This window comes from Protopterus annectens, chromosome 17.part0 (assembly GCF_019279795.1).
Source record: "Protopterus annectens isolate FY-2018-M chromosome 17.part0, PAN1.0, whole genome shotgun sequence".
Classification (NCBI taxonomy): domain Eukaryota; kingdom Metazoa; phylum Chordata; order Ceratodontiformes; family Protopteridae; genus Protopterus; species Protopterus annectens.
In genome coordinates this window covers 397245593-397272128 of record NC_056751.1, presented here as the reverse complement: position 1 = coordinate 397272128, position 26536 = coordinate 397245593, and the positions used below count along the sequence as shown (strand labels likewise).

The 26536-nt window shown below is 40.5% G+C and overlaps 1 protein-coding gene across 5 annotated transcripts in view; it reads right to left on the bottom strand.

Annotated features, from left to right (window-relative positions):
- The window catches only part of TEAD1 (TEA domain transcription factor 1), a 1209838-nt gene that overhangs the window by 94128 nt on the left and 1089174 nt on the right, over window positions 1–26536 (bottom strand). The window lies entirely within an intron of this gene.

Below are 26536 nucleotides of genomic sequence, written 5' to 3'. Positions count from 1 at the left end.
AAACACATGGCTGCATTTTGTTGTTGCACTTGAGGGAAAATATTACTGCAGGAGCAACCTTTGTGAGAAATGGTGTGTTTTACTCAAAAAGTCATACACCAAGAGGAATTGTCAGCTTAGCACTCTTTTTTACAGACATGGGATCCACTCCCAAGGCAAAAATGTACACATTTAACAGAAGCAGGTGCTTGCTAAAGGCAAACTACACATTATATGGAAATCTGATGCTTTCAATGGAATTCAGCACCACAGCATTGCTTCTTCATATTAGAAACTGGCACTACTACTTAGATATGAAGCTTAAGTCTTCAGTGTGTAATACCTTAAACCTCCTGTAATGGAGACCCATGGGTTATATACAAATGACAACTTAAGGACTCAGCAGTATTTCTACTATGTGGACATCAGGCTTGGTTTAAGCTCTGTGTTTCCAAAGTATAGCCAAATAACCCACATATGTTGTACTAACAAGGTCAGAAAATGTCTATAGATAGTAGAGTTTGACTTTATTGGCCTGAATGTATCAAAAAGACTTAAAAATTTAAAAAAAGTGAAAGTCAGGAGCATTCAGAACATATCTAACATGAATATTTGTATGTCCTTAAGGATCATTTGCATATATCCCATGGGCTTCCACAACAGAAAGTTTAAAGTTTAGCTGGGTCTTTCTTGAAATTTTTAATAAATGGTTTGTCTGTTATTTGAGCTATTTTGCAGGCACCTTCATGTTTATGCACATCAGTCTTGATTTTAAGATCTCGGTTTCCAAAGTATAGCCAAGCCATCCACTTATTCTGTACTGATGAGCTCAGAAAAAGGGCGAAACAAAGCATGTCTACAAGTAGTTAGCTTTGGCTTTATTGGCCTGAATGCACCAGTAAAGACTTCAAAAGTTAAAAGTCACGAGAATTTAGAAGCCATGTAGTACAAACATCAGTATGTCTTTAAGGAGTCATCTGCATATATCCCATGGACTTAAGATATTTAAGGTGTCACACAGTGAGACTTCAGCTTAGCTAGGTCTTTCTTGGAATTTTTACAGAATGGCTTGTCTGTGTGACCTTTTCAACATTTTGTTTGAACAATTTCTTGATATACAGATGGTTCTCCTCAGTGCTAATGAACCTGAATGACGTGGCAAGATCTCAGATGCTTTGGAGGAGAAGTATTTGCAAGCAGCAGTGTGTGAAACAACACTATGCTAAGGAAATGTTGCACCAGTTTTAAATTTAAGCCTTAGGATGCAATAAAATAGTCAGTGATGGGCAAGTGAGGTTATACACCTTTTTTTGCTGTGCAGTTATTTACTCCTACACCCTTGAACTTCTTCTACTCTACCAGGCCTAAAAAAAAGTTGTCTTACTTTGTTTACATTACATATGTTATGAAAATACTCTAATTGCACCAAGATTGTATTTTGATATCTATGCAATTGTACACTAATTGTATATGATATTGACCATGTAATTTGTGACTTTTAACACCGTATGACTACATCTATTGTTTTTTCATGTTTACGCTACTTTTTGTAATCTATTCTCAGTTTTTTTCTCTTCTGTACACTGGAGCTTTTCTCCTTGGGTCTCAACTGAAAACGGGTCTTATGACTCAGCTGGAGTAACCCGGTTAACTAATGTCAAATAAATAAAATAAATAACTAAAAACACAAAAAGCTGAAGGGAAAGATTGGGAGATACCACAAAAAGAATGCTAGGAAAGCAAAAATAGGGGGACGTCGTAAGTGACACAATAAGAATGGAAGTCTCGGTGTGGTATTTGCTTTCCACAGGTGAGAGAATTGTTAACTTTTTCTGACATCAGTTAGTGCAAGAAAAAATGATCCCCAATGGGGTACTTAGCTTTAGAAGACTTCAGCTTCAGTTCAGAAGATGAAACTCAAGATAGCGTCCGACCGGCACTCGTGCAAACTACTTCTGCTTTGGGCTCTGCGGCAAGAAAGAGTGATGTAATGGCGTCGGCTGCCTTACTTTATACTACTGATGACTTGACGTCAGTCCTGAAGCGACAGCAACGGACACAGAAATACTATGTCTCTGGTATTTGGGCTGGCCGAGGGCTACCCTGGCAGGGATAACCTAAATGTGATGATTGCAACAGTGAAACACGAAGAACATCAGATATCTGGAGGTGATCCTAACCAAAACAAAAAGGTCATGAATGTTTAGCAGAAGGCGATATTAGCTAGCATAGACCACACCATTGTGTTTTACATGGATTTTTGTTAAGGTACACAAAAATGTAAGTGCAACCCCAGAAACTGAAAGAGTATACGAGGCCTACAATCGCACTTTCCAAGTCTGAGGTCGTGGTATCTTGAAATATTCCCCCTACTTCAAGGAACAGTGATCTTAGCATTAGTATTTATATGTAGCACAGGTGGGAAGTTGACAAAGAGGAATGCACATCTCTGCAAAAACATTTTAGCAGTATTAAAGTGAGTTTTGAAATTCAGTGCATTTGTTTTGCCACCACATTTTTCTGTATAGATGCAGGACTTAGTGCTACAGTCTTACATTTCTAAGAGTGAAATGTTTAGAGTGGGCAGGAATGCTAAGGATCCAGTTAAAGGAATGGATTAAAATAAAACGGGCTAACAAGCTCAAAGAAGAGTTATCAGTCTTTGAGCAAATGCAGTAAGTAATATACAGGAATGAATTAGAGATGGAGTAATCAGGGGTATGAACAAGGGTTTGTACTTGTACAAGAATCTAATGCCAACAGTTACAGCAAATGATTAGGGTACATGGGAGACCGAACACAAGGAGAACTGCAACAAGCACAGTGCAAGGTGGCTTGCAGAATGAAAGCCAAGGTAGTAAGGACAGCAGAGATGCAAGCTAAAAGACAAGAACAAAGTCTTTTCTGAGTGGACAGCAGAAATCAGGGAAGGTCAGAGTAGGCCACAGTGAGCAATAACAGGAGTAAGATAACAGAATATTGAGAAAAAAGCAAAATGACTGCATGAATAATTTCCTTTAGTCTTCATAATGGAAAGCAGGGGAAGATGTCATGTTGGAAGGAAGGCATGGCAGAGTGAAGACTAAGACAGGTCTCTAACGCTGAAATACTAGCTCTAAAAATTCTACTAAATAATCATAAGGGCATTAACCTAATTGTCACCTATATTCCCCCTGGGAACAATGTAGAAACACTAGAGGTCATTCTACATCGGATAGCCAACAACTACCCTCAAGAAACCATTGTCCTGGGCGATGTTAATATTGACTGGAACCAATGCACAGCACAGTCCAACCCCATCCCTGTTAACCTACATGGATTCTCTCAGATAATATCATCTACCACACGTACAGGTAACAATAACCAAAAGAGAGTATACTAGACTGGATACTCACCAACAGTCATCCCCAGAACTATATGTCTGGAACTCTCCCTAATGATCTTAGTGATCACCTGCTCACATACATCATGAAAGACAAAATTAATTGTACAAGCTTACCTATTTATAGGTCTATCAGATCCAAGAAAAACTTTGACCCAACTAAATTTCAACTTGAACTCAAATCATGTAACTGGACAAAACTAAAGTTCCTTCCCTTGATGAGGCAGTGTCATCATTTAACAATTCATTCCTTACTATACTTGACTCGCATGCCCCTAAACGCTCAATAAGAATTAAAACTCAACTAGCACCCTGGCTAACAACAGACACCAAAACCAAAATAACAACTAGAGACAAAGCGTGGGATAAATGGCGACTACCAAACTACCCTAGATCGTATCAAATTCCAACAACTTAGAAATGAGACTAAAAAGCCATCATACTAGATAAGAAAAATTACTTCTACAATCTGCAACATAAACATCAGAATAACCCTCAAAAGTACTGGGCAGGCATAAATAAACTTCTCCAACCAGGCAAATCCACTACTCCGACCCCAGGAACATTATCTGACAAGAGCCAAGAAGATATAGCCAATTCATTCAATACTTTCTTCACAGAAACCATCCAGTCATTAGCTAACCAACTTTCTCCTCCCCACACTTCTATAAACACTATACCCGACTCACCACTCTCTTTTAACTTCCAGCCAGTGTCCACATCCTTTATCAGATCCCTTTTGAAAAACTGAAGCCAACCACCCTTTCAGCCGATCTTCTGCCGGCTGAATACCTGCAAATTGCTGCAGATGTCGTAGCCTACCCTATCTCAATCCTAATTAACAGAACCATAACCGAGGCCTCAATCCCCTCAATTTGGAAAATATCCTATGTTATTCCACTCCACAAAGGAGGTTCATCCACAGAACTATCCAACTATAGACCTATAGCCATACTATCACCACTTGCCAAAATTATGGAAAAGTGCATGCACAACCAACTAATGCTCTATCTAACCCAAAATAAACTACTCACAGACTCTCAACATGGATTCAGACCCCATCATAGTACAACCACTGCCCTCCTCTCTCTTACTGAAAACATTAATCTTAACCGGAATAATAAAAAAAAATCCTCCGCTCTCTTCCTGGACCTATCGAAAGCCTTCGATATGGTAAACCATCAGTTACTTCTATATACTTTAAAACCCTGTATCTAGATACTCCAGCCCTTGACTGGTTTCAAGCTTACCTCACTGGGAGACAACAAGCAGTAATGTGGCAAAACAAGCTCTCCTGCCTACTACCAAATACCATAGGAGTTCCTCAAGGTTCCATATTAGGACCTCTCCTCTTTTCAGTCTTCATAAACGACATCCAAACAGTCATCCCTGAAGCCACCTGCATTCAATATGCAGATGACTCGACTATAATATGTTCCAATGCCTCTCTTGCAAATCTACTAACTACCACCCAACATAGCTTCACCAAAGTCGAAAATTGGCTTGCCAACCATCTCCTGATCTTAAATCCAAACAAAACCAAGTTACTTCTCTTCTACCCAACCAATAGATCTCCGACTGAAAACTTCACTATAAAATCCAATAATGGGACCATCATCTCCCCAGACACCTATACAAAGCTATTAGGAGTAAACATTGACAATAAAAACTCAGATTTGATATACATATCAACCAAGCCATTAAGTCAGTCAACAAGAAACTTGGGACCCTATATAGAATTAAAACCTTCCTTACCCCGAATGCCAGGGCAGCCACAGCCCGTTCACACCTTCTCTCTACCCTACTATATGCCTCTACTGTCCTCACTCACCTTAACAAATCTGATCTGGCCAAGCTCTCATCCTGCTATAATCACATTGCCAGGTTCGTTACAGGCCTACCCTACAGAACACACCACTGTACTAACCTGAAAAAGCTTGGATGGATAGAATTCCCACACCTTCTTCACCAGTCCCAACTCATAGAGGCCTTCAAAATCCTTAAACAACCTGAGAATACCCCAGCACTAAAAAACTTAATGACTCCCTACTCCAATCTAAGCTGCCTTTGCTCAGCAAACAGACTCCTTGTCCAAACAACTAAATCTCTCAACCTAGGTGGTGACGTGCTATTTGCCAACACCACTGGTAAAATATGGAACTCTCTCCCAAATAACATCACGCTTGCAACTTATCTAAGTCAATTCAAAAATAGTCTAAAACTCCACTTCAAGTCACACTGGCTATGTCCTTGCTCAAACCCAGACTAGCTCTGTGCCATTAACTAAAATATAAACAACTAGCTAAGATGATAAGTACTTTGTATACTGTGATAAAGAAATATGTATCCTGTCTAACTCTATGTCATTATACTGCCTACCATCCTTGCTAATATGTTATTAATGTTACATTTGTAGTAATCTCAGAAATAGTAATGGCAGTCTTGTACTTGTATGTAAATAGCCTATGTTTTTGTTAAGTTCTTTCAGCTCATTTACTGTACCTAATTATCAATGTAACTCTGTTGGAGATTTTCTCCCCGGGCCTCCGCTGAAAAAGGACATGTATCCAGTCGGACCATCCCGGTTAACAAATGTAAAATAAATAATAATAATAAATAAGACAGCTGTGTAAGGGAGATATGCTAGAGTGGTGAGAGCTGTGCAAGGGTGGTATGGTACAGTGGTCAGAGCTGTGAAAGAGAGGTATGGCAGAGTGGTGTGAGCTGCGGAAAGGAGGTATGGTAGAGTGGGGAGAGCTGTGGACAGATAACTATGGACAGGGAGAAGGTGGAAAAGGAAATTACTGCTATTAGGGATTGAAAACGACAAGGGCCAGATGGCTAGTAAAAAAAAAAAAAAAAAAAAGAAAAAAAAAGGAGATGGATTAATGCCAAAAGTCTTTGCAAGTCTAGTTGTATGCTGTCAGTTACCCAGACAAAGTCCTTCAACAGAAGACCTACTCCTGTAAAACGTCCTGATGAGTGAAGTGTAGTTGTGCTGCCTTTGTACAAGATGGTGGAGGGAGCATGAATAACCTGGGGAACTACAGGCCAATTACCCTATCAAAGGGGGAACTAAAATGTAATATACAGAATCCTGATGGTAAGGCTGACTGCCTTTCTTAAGGACAACAACTCCAAAGACCACAACCATCAAGGATTCATGGAAAAAAGATGATGTCAATCACACCTGAGTCAATTTTATGACTGAAATCCCAGCAGATGCAGTAAATATGGACTGCAATCAAGACATTGACTCAGTCCCACTGAGGTGCCTAACAGAAAAAAAAGAGAGATTTGGGGGGGGGGGAGATACAAAACTGAAGAAACAGTCTGCTGCCTGGTTTAAAGGATAGGGTGAAAGGTGCTGTGCGATAGGGCAAATGTCAGAAATAAGGAAAGCGATTAGTGCAGTGCTGCAGAGTCTGTCCTGCTCCAGTACTTTTCGGTGTGTCTGTTTCAGATATATTTGAGGGAACTGGGAAATAGCATTAACTTCTTTGCTGATGACAAACACAGCTGCAACAGTGGGGGATAGTGGAAAGACTTTTAAGGATTTGGAAGGGCTGACCAAATGAAGGATGGGCAGCATTTAAGGCTCTCTGCAGACAAATCCAAAGTACTACTGCCCCTTAGCCAAAACAACCCTCATGTTACACATCAGCTGGGCATTAGAAATGATGAAAAAAGAAGAACAGGGACCTGGGGATGCTGATTACACATGGACTGGACCTCCAAAAACAGACATCCATGACAAGGTGTAGCCTCAAGCAGAAGAGTTCCAAAACCAAACAGGTACTGTTTTTTTCCATTATGGGCCTGGTCAGGTCATATCCAGAGGGAAAAACACAAAAAAGGTGCATAGGATGTAGGGGAAGAGATACGAGTAGAGGTTAGAGGAGCCAACCCTCCACTTAGTACAGGTTAAGAGAAATCTGGGGGGCATGATATTGGTGCACAAAGACATCAGGGGATTGTGAAGGAATCATCTTGAACACGTAATACAGAGTGGGGGAGGGGAAACAAGCATCAGATGTTAGGGGCTAACTAATCCCTGAATCTTTAAAAGTACTTCTTCAGAGATGGGGCTTCTGGACCCAGAGAATGCACTACTACCAGAATGAGCAATGGAGGAACAATCCACAGAGGTATTCAAGAGTTCATGTGATGGGTGGATAAGAGGTGATGCGAAAGCTATGAACAAATGTAATGAAGTTCTGTGAATCTGAAACTGCCCAGTGCTGTATGTATGTATTTATTTATTCATTTTGATAAAATGTTTTGTTTTGCTAGGCATAGCCTACTTTCAGTGGAGACCCACAGTGGCAGTAAAATAATAGATTTGCACCTTACTGTACCAAATCATTCAATTAAATGGATATCAGTCATAATGCTTATTTTAGGTCAGTGTTAATGAACTCCTGTTCCTTGATTCACCTCTGGAGGACAGAATTCATCAGCAAATCCTTTAGTCAAAAACAAACAAATAATTAAAGGACCTTCAAAAGTGACCTACCTACTACATATCCAAGTACAATTTCTAATTTTAAAAGATTACATGCATAAAAAAATGGATCTATAACTTCAAACTATACACTTCTCTTTCATTAGCATACCCTTTTGATTTTGTTCAATAAAGCTTCATCCAGCTATATTTAATAAACTAAAAAAAATACATTGATTTCAAAGATTCCCAATGGGGATTACATTTGACTAACATCATTTACTTTCACAATTGCACTAAAAACTCCATAGCCAAGGTAACGCTGTAACAGAGTGGACTGCAATATTTCATCTCTTCTAATTACTGAAGTCCAATGGGCCGCAGCTATCAAATGTCTTAATCTCTACCTGTCACTGCCTCATTATTAGATCACAAGACATCAATATCACAAGCCACTAAAAAAAATACAATTCTACATTTTATGTACCTTGTTCATTCTAAAGAATACCACTGAACCTCTACTTAGTAAGATAAACGACTTCAGTCACAGCAAAGTCCCCATATTTCCTCAATAATCTTACCTTTAAATTGTCTTTAAAAAAATGACTGCCCACCACTAGCTCATAAACTTACTGCACACAAATCTTGCCATGATCCAAGAAGCAATATTACCATTAAGCAAAACAGGTCACATTTCTCTCGTGTGTGAAAAATCTCATTTCAAGCTTGCCCTTCCCACTTTTAACTCTCGGCCTCTTCTTATCACTGTTTTAAAGTCACATCTTGCACAAGAATATGAATACACCTGCTTCAAGAATGACGGCTAATATACATAAATTATTTACCTCTCCTCACACCAACTGACCTTTCATCTTCATTTCTCTTACATCAGTTACATTTTACGAAAGATTAAAAATCAACTTTTATTTGAGTTGTAAATCTTTGTAGATATTTCTTAAATTTGTAAAAATTTACCTCTCAAACTTAAGCATTTAATAGGTTTATCTTGTATGTACTTTACCTCCTGCTAATAAGTAGCACAATGTACTGAAAGCTTTACTGGAAAGGCTCACCCAGACTCTGCTACAGTTTGCTGTAAGGGAAAGGTTAGTTTGCTTTTTATTTGTTGTACTTTGCATTACTTTGCCTTTTTCTATTTTGTATACTGTGATTTGTTTTCTTTACACTGTGTTTTACTTGTATTCTGCGTTTAACTGCATATTAAAACTTGAAGAGAGACCACAGCTCTGTCTCTTGTGAGTCAGACAGAATTTTTTTCCCATTCTCCCACCCGGTTACTGTTGTGTTCTTAAACACCACTGTCTTTCTAGTTGCCTGCCCCTTATATTCATTTGACCATATACCTCGTTTCCTCTCTGCTTTTACTGGCTGGTGTGAGTAAGCACAACATTATCATTTCGTGAAGTCACTCTCCTTCAACTATTTAAATTTAATAGCCATCCTACTGTATTCCATAGTACCAGAATGCAAAAGTGACCACCCCCTTTCAATCTATCTTGCTGTTTTAAAAATAGCAACTCTCCACTAAAACTTAACTTTTTAGACAGGTAAAACTTAAGTTACCTACTTTCACATCTAACTCCTCTAGTGCACACTGCAGTGTTTAGGATAAACCTTTTTTTCATCTTATGTTTAAGAATCTATTGCAAGACCACCAGTTATTGGAGACCCCACATTCTGCCTCTCAGTAGACATCTTGGGATTAGTGCTTCTGTTTTCTCCTAGTGAGAGAATGAGTGCAATTACGTTATTTCCTGGAGACTGCTGAACACCAGAAAGCTTAACTACTTTATAGGTGACAGCTTGGAATCTGTGCTTATATTCTGATCCTGGTGAGAGTAGGAGCAGAGTGCACTGATTCCTGACTCTTTCTGGTTGGAGAGTGAGTGTCTGTGCTGAACGTACCTGATTGGTCTGGTTGCTATTTGAGGCATCTACCAAAAAAGGCTACAAGCCTGCAGACCCTTGCATCATCGGGACAAGACTGTGGATCACCAAACAGGCTGTGGACTGCTTCTCTTCTTGGTATTGGTGCCAACATTTTGCTTCTGGTGAGAGAAGAAGCGAAGGCGTATTATATCCCAAGAGAGTGAAGCTATGCTGACATCAGCATTAGTTGTACCCAGGCAGTAGACATTCATGCAACTCCCCTCTTTTCATCATTCCTGACGAGCTAATTCTTTATTTTTCAGTAAGTACTGCTTGATTTCTTCCCAACATGCGAATATCTGCCTAAATACTTCATCCTTAAATTTTCAGGGTTTGCGTATTAGTTTCCTTACAAGTGTTTGGCAGTGCTCTGTATAGACTCAGACAGCTTGAGTGACATTTTTCCTGTAAAAGGAATATATAAGGAAACAGCTCCTGTACTTAGTAATAATGACCATCCCTCCTGGCATGTCTAAAGGTCAGTTCCCTGTGCTTTCTCCTATGAACCTGGTGAACTTGGGCATTCTGAGGCAGTGTAGCTACTGCCTCATGTACACAGAAAACCCTCTCCTCTTACCTCATAACACTCAAGACTTTTGAGAGGTGCACTTGTATATCCAAATTGGAAGCCATGCACTCTCAAGCCAAGACTGGAATAGCTGGTCAAGAGGTCAACACCTGCACCACACCACATGCAACACACAGCCCTCCAGAACACCCACCATCACAGCTCTCACATAAAAACAAACACCACAGACCCATCTTCACTGAGGCTCTCAACAAAAATCTACCCAAACAGCAGAGACCTCCAAGGCAGAAACGCACTCAACCACCACAACACCGCACAAACCATAAGACACATAGCTCACCTACACAGTGTGCCCCTCAACCTAAGCCCCTGAGGCAAAACAGCTCACCCAATACACTAATCACAGGTGACTCGATAGTGAGGCACACTGATGTCCCACTCACTAGGTTGAATAAGGAGAAGTAACAGTCAGCTGTCTATCAGGTACCAGAATCCGACACAACACATGCACTCAGGGCACTCCACAGCAAGTACAAGTATGACTCTGTCACTGTCCATGTGGGTGTGAATGACCCGAGATGCACCTCCCTGAACTACATGAAAAGAGACCTGGAGGAGCTCTCGGATTATGTTGCCCAGGCAGGTAACACCCTAGCCTTAAGCAGCATCCTACTGTCTCCCAGAATGATACCGCAGTACAAGCAGAAAATGATTGACTTCAACAATTGGCTAAGTTTCTGATGTCATTCTAAGGGGATCCAGTATCTGTCTGCTTGGGATGACATGACTGACAGACCTCAATGCTTTGCCAGAGATGGCTTGCATCTGTCACCCCTGGGTTTCTGGATACTGGCTAAGGCTCTTGCCACCCCTATAGTGCCTTTTTTAGGTGATGTTCCAAAGACCAAATTACCACCGTAACAGCTATAAATAAATGCGATCTGAGGGTCATGCTGCTCAATGCTAGAAGTCTAAATCTCAAGATGCACTTGCTTGAAGCACTCCTCAAAATGGAAAACATCGACATTTGTGCTGTAACACAGACCTGGTTCAAGGCAGCAGAAAGCACCCCTGCCTACCAGGCTATAAACTCATTCCACACCTTTTGGCCCCAGAACAATGGACCGAAGCTCCAAAGGCGGTGGTGTCTCCATATTCATAAAGGATATGCACACCTTCAGACTAGTAGCCAAGCATTATGCATCTGAGATACTTCAGGTACAACTAACATTGGGTAAGACAGCGATTCAGGTTGTAGCCTGCTATAGGTCCCCAACCATGTCCCAAGACTCTCACTCCACATTTCTAACCACCCTTGAAACTATTAGGGTCCAACCCAACACTCTCATACTAGGTGACCAACTACCCCTCCATCAAATGGGAAAATTACTCATGCACCAATACACTGGCCCAACACTTCCTGGAATTCATCAATTCCAATGCCCTGGACCAGCTCATTCTTACCCCCATTAGAGAGAGCAACATCCTTGACCTGGTTATTACTAACATGGGCAACTGTTGCTCTACACCAATAGTCAAATCCTTCCTGGTTAGATCTGACCACAAATTAATCACCATGGAAATCCACATCTCAACCACACCCCCTGCAAAGGTAACCACCATGACAAACTTCTCCAAAGCTGACTTGGAGCTCCTAAAAACAGTGGTGGCTAACTTCACAGCACCCATGTTAATGGAAAATAGATGCACGACTGCAGAATCATACACCAATGCACCGTATGAACATGTACATAAATGCATGAAACTAGCCATACCCAACAGAACCGAGATGCTCTCCTCCAAAAAAAAAAGGAAGCCAATCTGCTGGTCCCCTGCCATTAATAAACTCTACAACAGAAGGAAAAAACTGTTGCAGAAAAAGGTCAAGTCCCAAGACTGGAAAAACTCCCTTATTAGCTTCAATAAAAAGTTGAGATCCCTCAACAAAACCTCTAAAGCCAGCCATAAATGCAGAATTGTGGCAGACACTAAAAACAACCACAAAGCCTTCTATAGTTATATCAAGAATCTCCACGGCAATACCCAGGTTTGCTCTGAGTTACTGCACAATGGTACCTCCTATACTGAGCCAACAGATATTCCCAACATACTGGCTGACAGATTCAGTGTTAACTTTAGCCCTCTCTCCCCCCTTAAAGGACCAATTACAATACCAGAGAAATGCCAGGCACCCAGCATTACTGCAGCACAGGTTAAAGCTGCATTGTCCAAGGCCAAGAATACAGCTTCCATGGGACCCAACATCTACATGAATTATAAAGTGAAATGGCACCACAGCTGTGTGCCCTGTTCAATCACAGCCTCACCTCAAGCTTTGTCCCTACTGAATGGCACACTGCTACAGTCATCCCTCTCTATAAAGGGGGAGCGACTACAGACCCTGGGAATTATCGCCCCATTAGCCTGACGAGTCTGGTATGTAAGGCTACGGAGCGCATCATCATGGACCTAATTAACAAGGATATAGGGAATCTCCAAACTCTAGATCCCACTCATTTTGATTTTGTGAAAAGTAGATCATGCCTGCTCAACCTGGTTGACTTCTTGGAGTCTGTTACCAGAGCTGTGGATGAGGGTAAGGCAGTTCATACAGCCTACCTCGAACTGGCCAAGGGCGTTGATACCATACCTCACTCAGGAATTATTGATAAACTCACCAAACTAGGCATATACCCCTATATCACTAGGTGGGTTGTAAACTGGCTCACAGATAGAAACCACAGTGTGAAAGTAGCAAACTCTAAGTCAGACTGCCGACCAGTCATGAGTGGAGTCCCACGAGGATTGGTCCTGGGTCCTTTCCTGTTTGGCATCTACTTCTCAGACATCCAGGCCAACCCAGAAGGACTCTGGCTGACCATGTTCGCAGACGACTGCAAGCTGGGAGCCATTATTAACTCCCCAAGTGATGTAGACAACCTACAGAAAGGCTTCACTGAGACCAATGACTGGTGTCGAAAACCATGGCCTTAAGCTTAATGCCAAAAAATGCACAGTCATCCCTTTTGGGAAAAACTCAGTTCCCACTAATTACCACATTGATGGGAGCCCACTGAACACTGAAGGCGTTATAAGAGATCTGGGGACACAGGCTGACAGCAACCTCTCCTTCGACCACCACATTGCCACTGTGGTCAGAAAGTCTTTCTATGTGGCACATATCATTACCAAGGGTTTTGCATCCAGCAAGAAAGAGGTCATTATTTCTCTTTACCCTTCCTTCATTAGGCCACTCAAGAGTATAATGCCCCATTTGGCATGTACCTCACTAGACACATGCAACAGCTGGAAAGGCCATAAAAGTACCTCACAAAGAGGATCCTAGGCCTTAAACACATGTTCTACATGGACAGACTCAAAAACTCCAGCTATTCTCTGTCTCATATCGTCTACTAAGAGGCAATCTCTGCTTGACTTACAAAGCCATGTCTGACCCAGTTATGTTAGAAATGCTACATCTAAAGAAATCCAAATCCCTCTGCACCACATACTCCAGAGACCTCAACCTCATTACCCCAATCAACAGAACATGCTGGAGGGACAGGTTCATAACCCACAGACTGCCCATGCTTTGGAATAGACTTCCCATACATGTCAAGCAGAACACCTCACTGGCCCTCTTCAAGAGAAATCCTGATGAGTGGATGGAAAATAGAAAGTTCACCCCAGGGATCACTCCAGTGGCTCTACTTGATAGAGACACTGGGAAATAACGCTGGGCAGCACTATGCCAGGGCACTTCTATGGGCTAGGCTTGTAAAGGCTCCAGAGCCATTAGCCTAGTACACACCTACGAACCTATTAACTCTGTCATACAACTGCTACAGTTTGGCTGTATTAATGTTGCTATACATGGTCTGTTACCTGTTGACTGACATGTCTGCTCATTGTTGTGACTGCCTTGTGGCCCAGGCAGTGGCTGAAAAGGATCTTGTACCAGTCCAACCATCTGGCTAACAAACAAGCAAACAATAAAAAAAAACACGTACGTACTATTGGATCTAACAACATACAAGCCTGGCTTAAACAATGTGCAATCCTCCAATAAGTACAACCACTGGCAAATACTCTAACATCCATTTTTCAAGAAAATCAGAATCAAATCCAATTGTGAAATGTCATGAGTAATACAATAATAGATCTATCTATATAAATAAATATACATACATACATACATATATATATATATATATATATATATATATATATATATATATATACACACACACACACACACACACACACACACACACACACACACACACACAAGGTTTACTATTGAAACCTGGAAACTACATGGGTTGATCAGTTACATGGTCAACATGAAATCCTAAATCTAGAACAGCGAAATTCCAGCCAGGTTGAAACTGAATACACTGACGCCTGTAGTTGAATGTATTCGACATAGCAGGAGGTGACGTCAGGCACCCATGCTATGCACCTTCACGTCCAGTGACATTCTACAGTCAACTGCAACTTATATATACCAGCTCCGAGTTCGCACTACAGTGAGGAAATGGGCTAATTCCCAGTTCCTCACTTAACCACAATCTCAGTGCACAATGCCAAACTCAGACACTCGAACTACCTTACCCAGTCACTGTAGTGCAGTCAATGTATTTTGACTTGGCATTCTACCCATTTGAAAACTGCCTTTCGACCTTATGGCTGTCGACAGGAGTGACGTCACGTATTTAATTGTAAACCTATACTATATATATATATATATATATATATATATATATATATAAAATGTGTGTGTGCTATGTATGTATATAATATATGTATACACACACACATATACATACACAAACATACATACCCACAAGATTTTATGGAATTTGTCATTATAGAAAAAATAACACTCATCACAATCAGTACTTCATTCTATATTTATTAAACATACAGTTTACTTTTTTAGTGTTCTAACACGAATTGGCAAAGAATGTTGGTTTACACAGATGTACTGAAAGAGCTGTGACTGAATCAATGAAATTACAAGAAATTGTACTTAAACTCAGATATAATTTCTACAATTTTCACTTATGAAAACTGAATTTCACTTCTTTAACAACTATTAGCCAGTGTTCTTGAAATGTCCAGTGTATAACATGGAGGCACGATCAATGATGAACAAAATATATTAAAAACACTTCAGTGTTTAAAGCATTTTCCTGAACGGGCAATTTCAAGAAATGTTTTAAATCTCCTTTATTCAGCTACTGCATATACAGCATCACTACAACATAAATTAATAAAATGCTCTAAGTACTTAATCATACTCCTGGAAGTCCACACCTAAGCTCCAGAAATACAAAGCCAGTATTAAACAGGAAAACTATCCACTTCTGAACAAATGTTGTATTCCTTTCAATGGATACCATGCTGATAACAGTTTCTGCACAGGCAGTATAATGTATTCATTTTCCTGCTTTGAGCAAACCACTTGACATTTTTGCGCTGCTATAATACTTGTCTGGACTAAATGAATGCAGTGCTTATAACAGCTGAAACATGCAACTACATTTGAAAACAGATTTACACAGCATATTGCTGCTGTCTTTCTACTAACATCTGAATGTAAAAAATATCATTAATCAAGATTTCAGAAGCTAATCAGTAAATACAAGCTCTTGATAAGTACATAGTATTGCAATGTAGCATTGCTATTCTGTAAGCCTGTCAGATTCAGCTACATTGTCAGGAATTTTCATTTAGCTGCAGATCACACTGGGTAAATAGTGCATTTTTACTTTTATACATTGGATTTTAACAAGGAAAATGAAGTTAGACTAAACAGACATTTTCAGAAGGAATCTAACCCAAGAGAGTAAAAGACATGCAACTGTCATAATAAATGTCAAAATTCTAACCTGAATTTTCACGTTTATAAGAAAAAATACGAACATGAGGCACTGTAATTTTCCTCAATTGCATGACTCTCATGGAGTGTTAACTTAAGAATTGAAGTTGAACAAAATTGCTACATAAATGTATCAATAAATATAAGCACACAGTAAATACAGAAACTTATAAACTATACTCAGTTATACATTTACATATGACAATGGATCAGAAATGATTTGTATTATTTAATAAACAATTAATAATACACGTTATGGAAAATCTACTTTAAGTCATGATTTGTATTACCAACTTTAAGGGGGAAAAAAAGAAAAAAAAAACAGAAGAGCATTTCATGAAACACAGCATCTGGTACATGCTAGTTTCAGTATCGAGTTTACCTGCATAACCATCTTTTTTCAAGGTTCACAGACATTTCAGTTACAAAATAAAGGCTGAATCACTTATTTTTATTAACCTGTCAAAGCAGTCCTATTTGTCAGATAACAGAAGCACAGATTCAAAGCATTTCTCATTACTTTCATCTCTTGCATTGTTTTACCTTCGCCTCGGACCTCTTTATCAGAGTCTGCTTGAATTGCCTAATGAAACAATGTCACAAAAGATGAAAAGGATAATATCACACAGTCCACTGGGCCATGGATGCTTCTTCAGCTGGTGAGGTAGCCAGATAAAAATAAAGCATTTCTTGGCACTTCTTTTAAGAACAAGGGCATTCATTTTTAAATAAAAAAGTCAGTTATAAATGCAGATAGTTTCTTTCGCAATTAAAACACTATGGTCACTGTTATGAAAGGAGATGTGATGCACATTATTACATCTATCCTACTGACTCGGTGCTAATCATTCTGGGAATAATGCCTGTTCCAGCACTGATAACAATATGCTCTCCATTTCGACATGTTGCTAGGTGCTATGCTCACGTAGGAAGAAGCATGAGAGGATGCCCCAAACACCTAGCAACGCTGGGAAGCACAATCTGTTACTGTGTGTGTGGGACAGATACTGAAATCACAGACCGAGGTGCCTGCGTTCACTAGTTCATTTACATCTCACTGGCCTTAGCTGAACTCTACTGCAATCAGATTATGCAGTGCTCTGCTTTTCTCACACTTCAAGTGCCACTAGGCTGTTAAAATTGCCAAAGCTGCATATACAGTAGGCATCCAGTAGCCAATTAGTACTGACATTAGAATAACGAGCATGCTGTACAGTTAGAAGACCAAGGTTTTCTTAAAGGACAACAACAGAAAGCCAGAGGTCTGCAAACCAATTCCTGAGAAGTGCTAAAAATTTAAACTGGTGAATAAGTTAACTATATCCATACTTTTATTTTTCCTTTCAAAAGTCTGGAGAATGCAAAAAAAGGATGCATTAAGCAAAGCACAGGCTCAGTGTATTGAACTGAATAATAAAACAATCTACAACTGCATTTGATTTAATTAGCTTTAGTTCTGCTTCTTTGACTGCTGTTTTACAGACTTATAAATAAGAATGTTAAACTGCAGAATTTCTACTCTTTGAATTGTATACCACAGCCTATCTCTAACTTACCGACATGTAGGTATTCAACAGTATTTGAAAATGTACAAACAGACAGACCTGGCAACTCTTTCAGGCAGATCAGAGCAGAGGCCTACGACTGCGAAACTGCATATTCTGTACATGTTAAACATTCTGTAAACAGCTATTTTAAAAGGTCAGATAAAGGCAGTTGAACATGACATGTCAGACATTTCTCCACACATGAAGAAGAGTTCATTGCCTGGAGTCCATCTACAGCCCCCTATATTGAGCAAACAAGGTTTTGGAAGTATATTTTCTAACACATTAGATTAAATGTCTTTTCACATAAAATTTTGTCAATGATTAGTGTGTGTAAACAAAATGTGTAGACTGCTGTACATAAATCCATACATTATGGTCCGACATAAAACTACCGTTAAAGAAGACACAATTAAAATACAGGAAAATAAAAATTATGAAAATGTACAGCGATCATCAACTAGCAACATTAGAATGCCTGTAAAAATACCACAAAAATATGAAATGTGTCTATATACATCCTGAGACATGGCCTCTCTTTGCTGAACATGCATTCATACCTCTCAACCATCTGGAATTTCACAGGATGTCCAGACTTTTGCCTCCTATTTTTGATTTGTCCCTCATAGAATTTGTGGTTTTCTGGCAAATCACTGAGGACTGAGTTTCACTAAGAAGTAACAATTGAGTTTCAGTCTTCATATCCTCCAGAAAATATGTGCCAATGCAAACCCTGTTATAATAGCACCTCTCTAAATTTATCGCATCGATATTTAAAATCTATGCCTGATTTTGCCATTTATCCATGCATTACTTTTGGCTTTGCCCAGAATTATTGTTTAAAGAGATTGAGATGTATGCATGCACTGTTAGGAAGTGCCATCCTAAAATGCACTAGAAGGAACAGTAGCTTCCATTAGTTGAATATCCTTATAAAAGCAAACTCACCAAAAAAATGAATGCCAGCAGCAGTGGCTCCAGGTAATACCTACAATGTCTCACAGTCTTCTGGGTTACATTCAGCAAATAAATACTAAAAAATGGCTATTGCTAGAAAGTGTCTACATAGGAAGAAACAGATACCATAAGATGCCTAGCGATATACACCTTTAAGTAGGCAGACTTAAAAGTTCTTGACATCTTTGTCAAGCAACAATACTGCTTACCTCCCAAATTCAGCAGGATCTTACACTATAACTCTGGCATAAATTTGTGTCAACCCACCCAGTCACCAAGACTAGCCTTAAATGTACCCAAAGTAGTACTCTGTTTTACCAGCAGTGACAATTTATCCACCAGACTGAGAAGATTACTTTTAGAAAACTGCTGTCAAAATTGGAGAGGTTAGGACCTGGATCTTTACACTAGCATGCATATGCTGAAAATTGAGCTAAACCTACCTATACAATGATGTTGTACAACACAACACCACTTACAAATGAAAAAATGTGCTGTGATGTAATTTAAAAAGACTTAACTTAAAGGAGATGCCGTAACAGCCTGAAGTTCAGACACTCTCCTGGCTGAAGTAGGGCAACCAATAAAAATCTACCAGGTACAATGTTGCAAAGAAGAATAAGCAGGCTCAAAAGGAGATAAAAATTAAGAACCCAGACAGAGGAATATGTTTTTCTTGGGGGCCTGATATGAAGGATACATTTAAGAAATTGTTTCACCTCAAAACACGAGGCCAATAGTTGGTTCAAGGGCAGACAAACAGAGACTACTGACAAGTGAGCTTTAACAGAAGAATACACCAAGCCAGCATGGAGAAGTTCACACAAGTAAGAAAGGACCAAAGGGACCCCCCACTAAAAAAGAATACTGGTAATGTTTGAAACACCAAGCAGAGGATATTTTCCATTTAACCACATAACATTTTCTGGTAGTGGGTTTGCTGGCCTACTGCATGCCGTTAGAAAAGCTGTGTCTGAATGGGATCAAATCCTTTCACCCAAACTGACAACTGAAGAGTGGACAAGTGAGGGTGAATGAGAGACCCCTTGTCTTGTGTGAGAAGAGCCATCTGGTGAGGTAATTTGTGATGATTGCTGCTGATCAAGTGAAAGAGATGGGGGAACCGGTCCTGTCTGGCCCAAAATGGAATCATCAGCAAGACCCTTGGAGAGTCCTTTCTGATCTTGTGTACGACCCTGGGTAATATAACAGGACGATTAGCACACAGAAGCATCCCTTTCCAAGAGAAAGACATGACATCCTCCTCCTAAGTCACAGGATTTGTGACTGAAACAGAAGTGAGGTAGCTGCCTGTTCAGACAGTAGGCAAAAAGATGGAATACCTCACCAACATATGTCCAGGAAACACTTCTCTGTGAAGCACCCATGTGTGAGATTGCATCTTGATCCTGCTCAGGGGGTCTGCCACAAGGTTATGTTCTGATGGAATGTAAACCACCTGAAGAGTTTCTTGATGGTAAACAGTAAAATCCCAGGCCTGAAGGGCATGTCTACCTGGTGCCCCTGTTTGCTGATGACCTCATGACTGTGGTGGTGTTTGTAAAGAACTTCAAAGGGCCTGGAGACCAAAGAGGATGGAAGGCCTGAACAGCAAAAATGGCAGCCTTCACTTTTATGTTGTTATGGTCTGACTTTGGTGAAGAGGCCATAGACCCTCAAATCTCAAACTGTTGGAAGGGGCTCCAGACCCCAGACTGGATATGTCTGAGCACAGCTTTTGAGTAGGGGTAGGAGTCTGAAAAGGTAGTACTAGACTGAGGGACATCTGCTGTATTCACCAGTGTAACTTGAGTTTGAGACAAGGAAGTAAGGGAACTGGAAACTCTACAAGATAGCAATGTTGGAACCAAACTGTCTTTAAGTACCACTGAAGTTAATGTGAGGCTTGGCAAATGTTAGCACAGGAATGGTAGTTGCCAAGAACCCCAGGATTCTGACAAATTCCCTTGCAGAAATGACAGAAAGAGGAAGCAGTGACTGGAAGTACATTGTCAGAGACAGAACCTTGAAAGAAGGAAGAGAAGCCAACATTGGAATGATCTGAATTCTGCATCCCAGAAAAATGTGGTCTTGTGGAGTTACACTGGCTTCTTGAGACTGATAATGAATCCTAGGCTGTGCAGAAGAAGCATTGTGAAGTTCATATCCTGCGAAAGCCTGGACTGGGAGGGAGCCTCAGATTGTCCAGATATGGGGATATCTGGATTCCATGAAGCCTGCAAAAGGGTATTACAGGAACCAGACATTTGATGAAAACCATTGGGGCCACGGAAAGACCAAAGGGCAAAGTAGAAAACTGAAAATAAGGGAAAGAAAACTGAGAAATGTAAAAAAAAAAATTCCTGAAGACAGGGTGAATGGGAATATGACGATAGGTGTCCTTTAGATTTAGGTATACCAAAAAGCCTGTGGAAGTAGGACAGGAAGCAGAGTCTGGAAGGAAAGTATCCAAATGAGTGAATCTTTGGAAATGTATTTAGCAAAGAAACATATTTCTTGGCTCACTAAACCCACCACCTTTCTTTCACCCCCACTGAGTATGCATCTCTCCCCCTAGTGTCTGTATCACTTTGGCACCTAAACTAACTTCAGGAAAGTGTGCTAAAAGCTAAGACTTTGCCGTCTGCCCCCTCCCTTTTCTAAACCAAGGGCTCACTTCATACATTATCAACATCTGTCCTTACTCACCTAGTCTCTCCACTCAACACTGTACTCATCATTGATAAACTTAAGTGCAAGTTTTTTTGAAGCATAGTGATCTGCTGCTCCTGGCTCTGCCTGCTGTGTTCACCCTTACGTCTCTCGGGCTCACTCTGCTCCCCAACCCTACCCCCATTCCTACCTCCCCCCCCCGCATCAATTACATTTATCCTAACCAAAACTCCACCTATCTCTACTGCTCACCCAATCATAACCTTCTACTAATTCATTCTTCACTACACCCCCATTTCACTAATTGTACAATTGACCATTTCACCCTTCACCCCCCATACTCCACCACACTGTCTTCACTTTCCAGTTTATCTTACAAATAAATCCTACATACCCCTCCATCGCAAGATGCCATTCATCACCAACTTAGCACTACTTACTCTCTCTTTATCCTTCCTCTTTCTACAGCTGCTTACGTCTCCTGAAACCATACATGAATATCACAAGCCCACTCGCATAACTGCCACTCTTCTGCCCAAACTCAGTCATTTCTCTGACATAGCACCCTCTCTACATGCAACAATACCCTCCTCCTTAAAAAGCTTATGATAACCTTACATGTACAACTAACATAAAACTGACCTTCATATATGAATACAACAAAGAAATTGCAACGCATTAATCCCTTACATACTTACCACAACCTACTACTATGCAGTTACATTCACCCCAATCCTGGACCCACTCACTCCACTCTATCACCAGAACCGTCACAAAACCCTTAACCTCACTACCATCAACCTCCAAAGCATAAGAAACAAAATTCCAGATCTGCATGCCTGGACTGAGCACTATATGCCAGATGTGGTAGCAGCAATGAAGACTTGACTCAAACCTTATAGTAAAACCTCTGAATTCCTTCCTTCAGTATTCTCTTGCCTGAGAACAGATAGGCCTAGAAAAAAAAGGCGGGGGCACTGCTCTCATATACCATAATACTTTGAATATTGTCCCATATAATAAATGCACTCCCATATCAGACATATCCAAGCTTGAAGTTTGCTATAACAAAACAGGAAAGCTCACCTCTAACAGCTGACATCTTACTCACCACTACTGAGCCCTAAGAAAACTCAGCTAGCTAGAACTTCAACTTCTAATTTATAACCAACTAGTACTAATCCAAAAAATACTTCATCACCCCAAGAAAACACCATCATTACAAAACCTAATACAGCCTTACTCCAGCACTAGGGTCCTACGTTCCAATAAGCATCTTCTACAAGGCACTATAGCCAACAACTCTGCAGGAGCTTCTCTCTATTCAAACTATATAGCCAAAAAATGGAACACACTGTTTACAAATATAATAGCCATCACTACCTTGACCCAGTTCAAAAATGCCTAAAAACACACTTCCAATTAAATTGGACCTGCAATTGTAACTCACCAGGACAGATTACCTCCATCTTATGTCTGCTCACTCATATTAACCTTCCCTCTGATACTGTCAGGTAGGTAACTGATTTTTTTTTCAGCTTAAATAGCCTATTCATCGTACTTCACATCCTAATCTTCCTTCCACACTTAATCCTTTGCTCAATGTTTAATGTTTAATGATATCTCTGAATAGATGTTCTGTAACCAGAATGCTTAATGGTGTCTTCCTATAATCGGTGTAAACTTATCTATTTTTCTTTATCCTGTTTTATCACTTTATTTTTGTATCATAAATGATTTCTTGTATATGAATATGTAAATGTCACTCTTCTGTAACTGCAAAGTTGTACCATGTCAAATCTTGTCTTTGTAATATGTGGAGCGTTTCTCCCGGGGCCTCCGCCGAAAAAGGACTTGTGTCCAGTCAGACTTTCCTGGTAAACAAATGTAAAATAAAATAAAAATAAATAAATAAATTTTCTACAGCTGAAAACTAATATTGTACTTTAAAATGAACAGCAGTAAAAGCATCTGCATTATAGTCACCCCCCCCCCCCAAGAAAACAATATCCCAATACTTTAAGAAATACTAGCCTGGTCAACCAAAAATATAGACAATGAAACAATCATACTTGGCAATGTGAACATTAACGGGTTAGATATCATACATCATCATGCAACAAGCAGTATCAACCTATTTAAGTACACCCAACTCATTACTACCATAACCAGACCCAACAAAAACAGCAGCTCAATATTAGACTGGGTCCTTGTCTCTGACCCTAATAAAATCTCCTCCACTGGCACTTTACCTAACAGCATTAGGTTAGTGATCACTTACAGGCATACATAATTCACAACCAACTCCAATGCATAATATACACCACTATAAGCATACCAGAGACCTATCTCACTTCTGACTAACTACCTTTAACAATTTCCTTCGAAATATCAACTGGCATCCACTTAAAGTCCTACCACAGAATGATGCTGTTGAATTCTTTAACTCAACATTCATCCATGTACTTGACAATCTCGCTCCTCTCTGACGTAGGAGAGTTAAAGCCAACCATGTCAGTTGGCTTACCAAATCCACCAAACAACTTATGAAATCTAGGGATAAGACCTGGAAATGATGGCATAGAAGTAAAACTCCTGCAGACTTTGCTCAATACAAACAACTTTGTAAACAAGTAAAGCAACGTGTTACCAAAAACAAACAAGACTACTACATTACTCTGCAAAACTACCATATGCAAGATCCTAGAAAGTTCTGGAGGTCCATAAAAGTACAGTTGTGTACATTTACCATAAATGTAGATGTTTGAGTGTATTCACTGTTGTAGTCATTACATTTGGGGTAATCTGCTGGCAGGTTGCCCTCAGTCAGCCTGTTTAACAAAGTCTTGGGTCCTGTATTGGTTGCTGTCCCTTTTTCCATGACATCAGGTTGTCAGGGGTATAAAACATGCAGCCGACGCCATTACATCAGTTTTTCTTGCCCCAGATGTCAGGTGCCCCCCAAATGGGGAGCAAAATATATATATATATATATATATATATATATATATATATATATATATGGGTCTACTACTAATGCCCGAAACGACGATTCCCCGACGGAAAACTCACCGACGCCAGATGACCGACAGGTAAGTGTACCGACAGGGTGATTTGCCGACAGCGGAAAGACCGACAAGGGAATGTGCGATCGACGACGTAAGTGTGCGATGGTGACGGAGTTAGGAGCGGTCAGGTAAGTGCTCGAGATTGTGGGATGTCAGGTTAGGCTGTGGGAAAGGTGAGTGTGTGTTCGTGTCGGAGGTATGGTTGGTAAGGTAAGTGTGTGCTAGTGAGGGACTGTAGTTTAGGGACGGGTTATGTGAGTTAGGGTTAGGGTGCAGGTAGGTGATATGTGCGTTAGTGTCGGAGCTTGGGCTAGGGGTGGGTTAAGTGAGTTAGGGTTAGGGTGCAGGTAGGTGAAGTGTGCGTTAGTGTCGGAGCTTGGGCTAGGGGTGGGTTAAGTGAGTTAGGGTTAGGGTGCAGGTAGGTGATGTGTGCGTTAGTGTCGGAGCTTGGGCTAGGGTGGGTTAAGTGAGTTAGGGTTAGGGTGCAGGTAGGTGAAGTGTGCGATAGTGTCGGACCTTAGGGTTAGGGTTTGGGTCAGGGCTAGTGTGTATGCTATGTAGTGTCGCGTGTTGTTTACGTTCCGTGTGTCGGTGTAATGGTGTTCGGTGTTTTGCGTTGTCGGGTTTGTGTGATGTCGGTCATCTGGCGTCGGGGAGTTTTCCGTCGGGGAATCGTCGTGTCGGTAATTAGTAGTAGACCCATATATATATATATATATATATATATATATATATATATATGTATATAATTTAAAACACAAAAAATATACCTCCAAACAAAAGCAAATACACCAAAAAAGGCTTTTAAGCATAGTAAATGAAAGGAGAGGTATAGTAAGAGGAAAACAGGGGGCTGGAGGGTAGGTAACCAGGACTGCAACAGTGAATACACTCGAACATCTACATTTATGGTAAGTGTACACAACTGTACTATGTTCTTCGTGTTTCACTGTTGCAGTCATTACATTTGGGTAGATTCCCAAAGCTATGTTTGGAAGGATGGATTTATACAACGTTAGGAACAGCTATACGGCCCTGCAGGACAGCAGTGGCAAAACCAGCTCTGGATTTAGAGAAGAGGTGAACGTATGAACTGAGCTCCAGGTGGCAGCTTCTAGAATGTCTCTGGTAGGAACCCCTCTGAGAAAGGCTGCAGAAGTAGATGCAGCCTGGTGGAATGAGATCTGATCCCCTGGGGGATAGGTTAACCATGGAGCATACAGCAGAAACGAATACAATGGCTTATCCATTTCGAAATAGCCTGCTTTGAAATAGCCTTTCCCTCTGCCCCTGCAGCAAATGCCACCAATAGTTGTTCATATTTTCTTAGAGATTTTGTCCAGCTTAAGTAGAATCTAAGTTGTCTGTGTACATCCAATGAATGCAGAACCCGCTCACCCTTGTTCTGTGGATTGGGAAAGACATTTGGCAGATGAATGGTCTGATTAAGAGCCACACTGGACACCACCTTAGGCATGAAAGATGGATTGGTCCTGAGAGACACCCTGTCCGCATGAAAAATAATGAAAGGCTCCACTGCCATAAGAGCCTGTAATTCAGAAATCCTTCCAGCTGAAGTGACTGCTAAAAGGAAAGCTGTTTTCTAGGAGAGAAATTTTAGGTCTGCAGTAGCAGCTGGCTCAAAAGGAGGGAGAGTGAGTTTTTCCAAAACAAAATTGAGGTCCCATGCAGGGGTTGGCTCTCTCCTGGGAGGTCTTAAGTTTTTGGCCCCTCTGAGATACTGCTTTAGCACAGGATGAGAGAAGAGGGGAGGTTCTGTGTTGTAATGAGCTGAAATGGCAGAGGCATGGATTTTTATGGAAGAAAAAGATAGCCCCTTGTAAAGCATCTCAATTAAGTATTGCAGAATCTGAGGAATATTGGGCATTGCTGTGCTTATTCCTTGTTCATAGGTTACTACTAGGCTACCTACCCTTATGGGCCATTTTAATTCTAGCCAATTACCCCATGTCAGAATCAAACCCTGCACCTTGTGTTTCTAAGGTAAGCACCTTAACCATTACACCAACCTCCCACCCTTGTGATTGGTTCCAGGCACAGAATCCTTTCCATTTTTCACCATAAGATTTTCTAGTACTAGGCCTTCTAGCCTCCAAAATGAC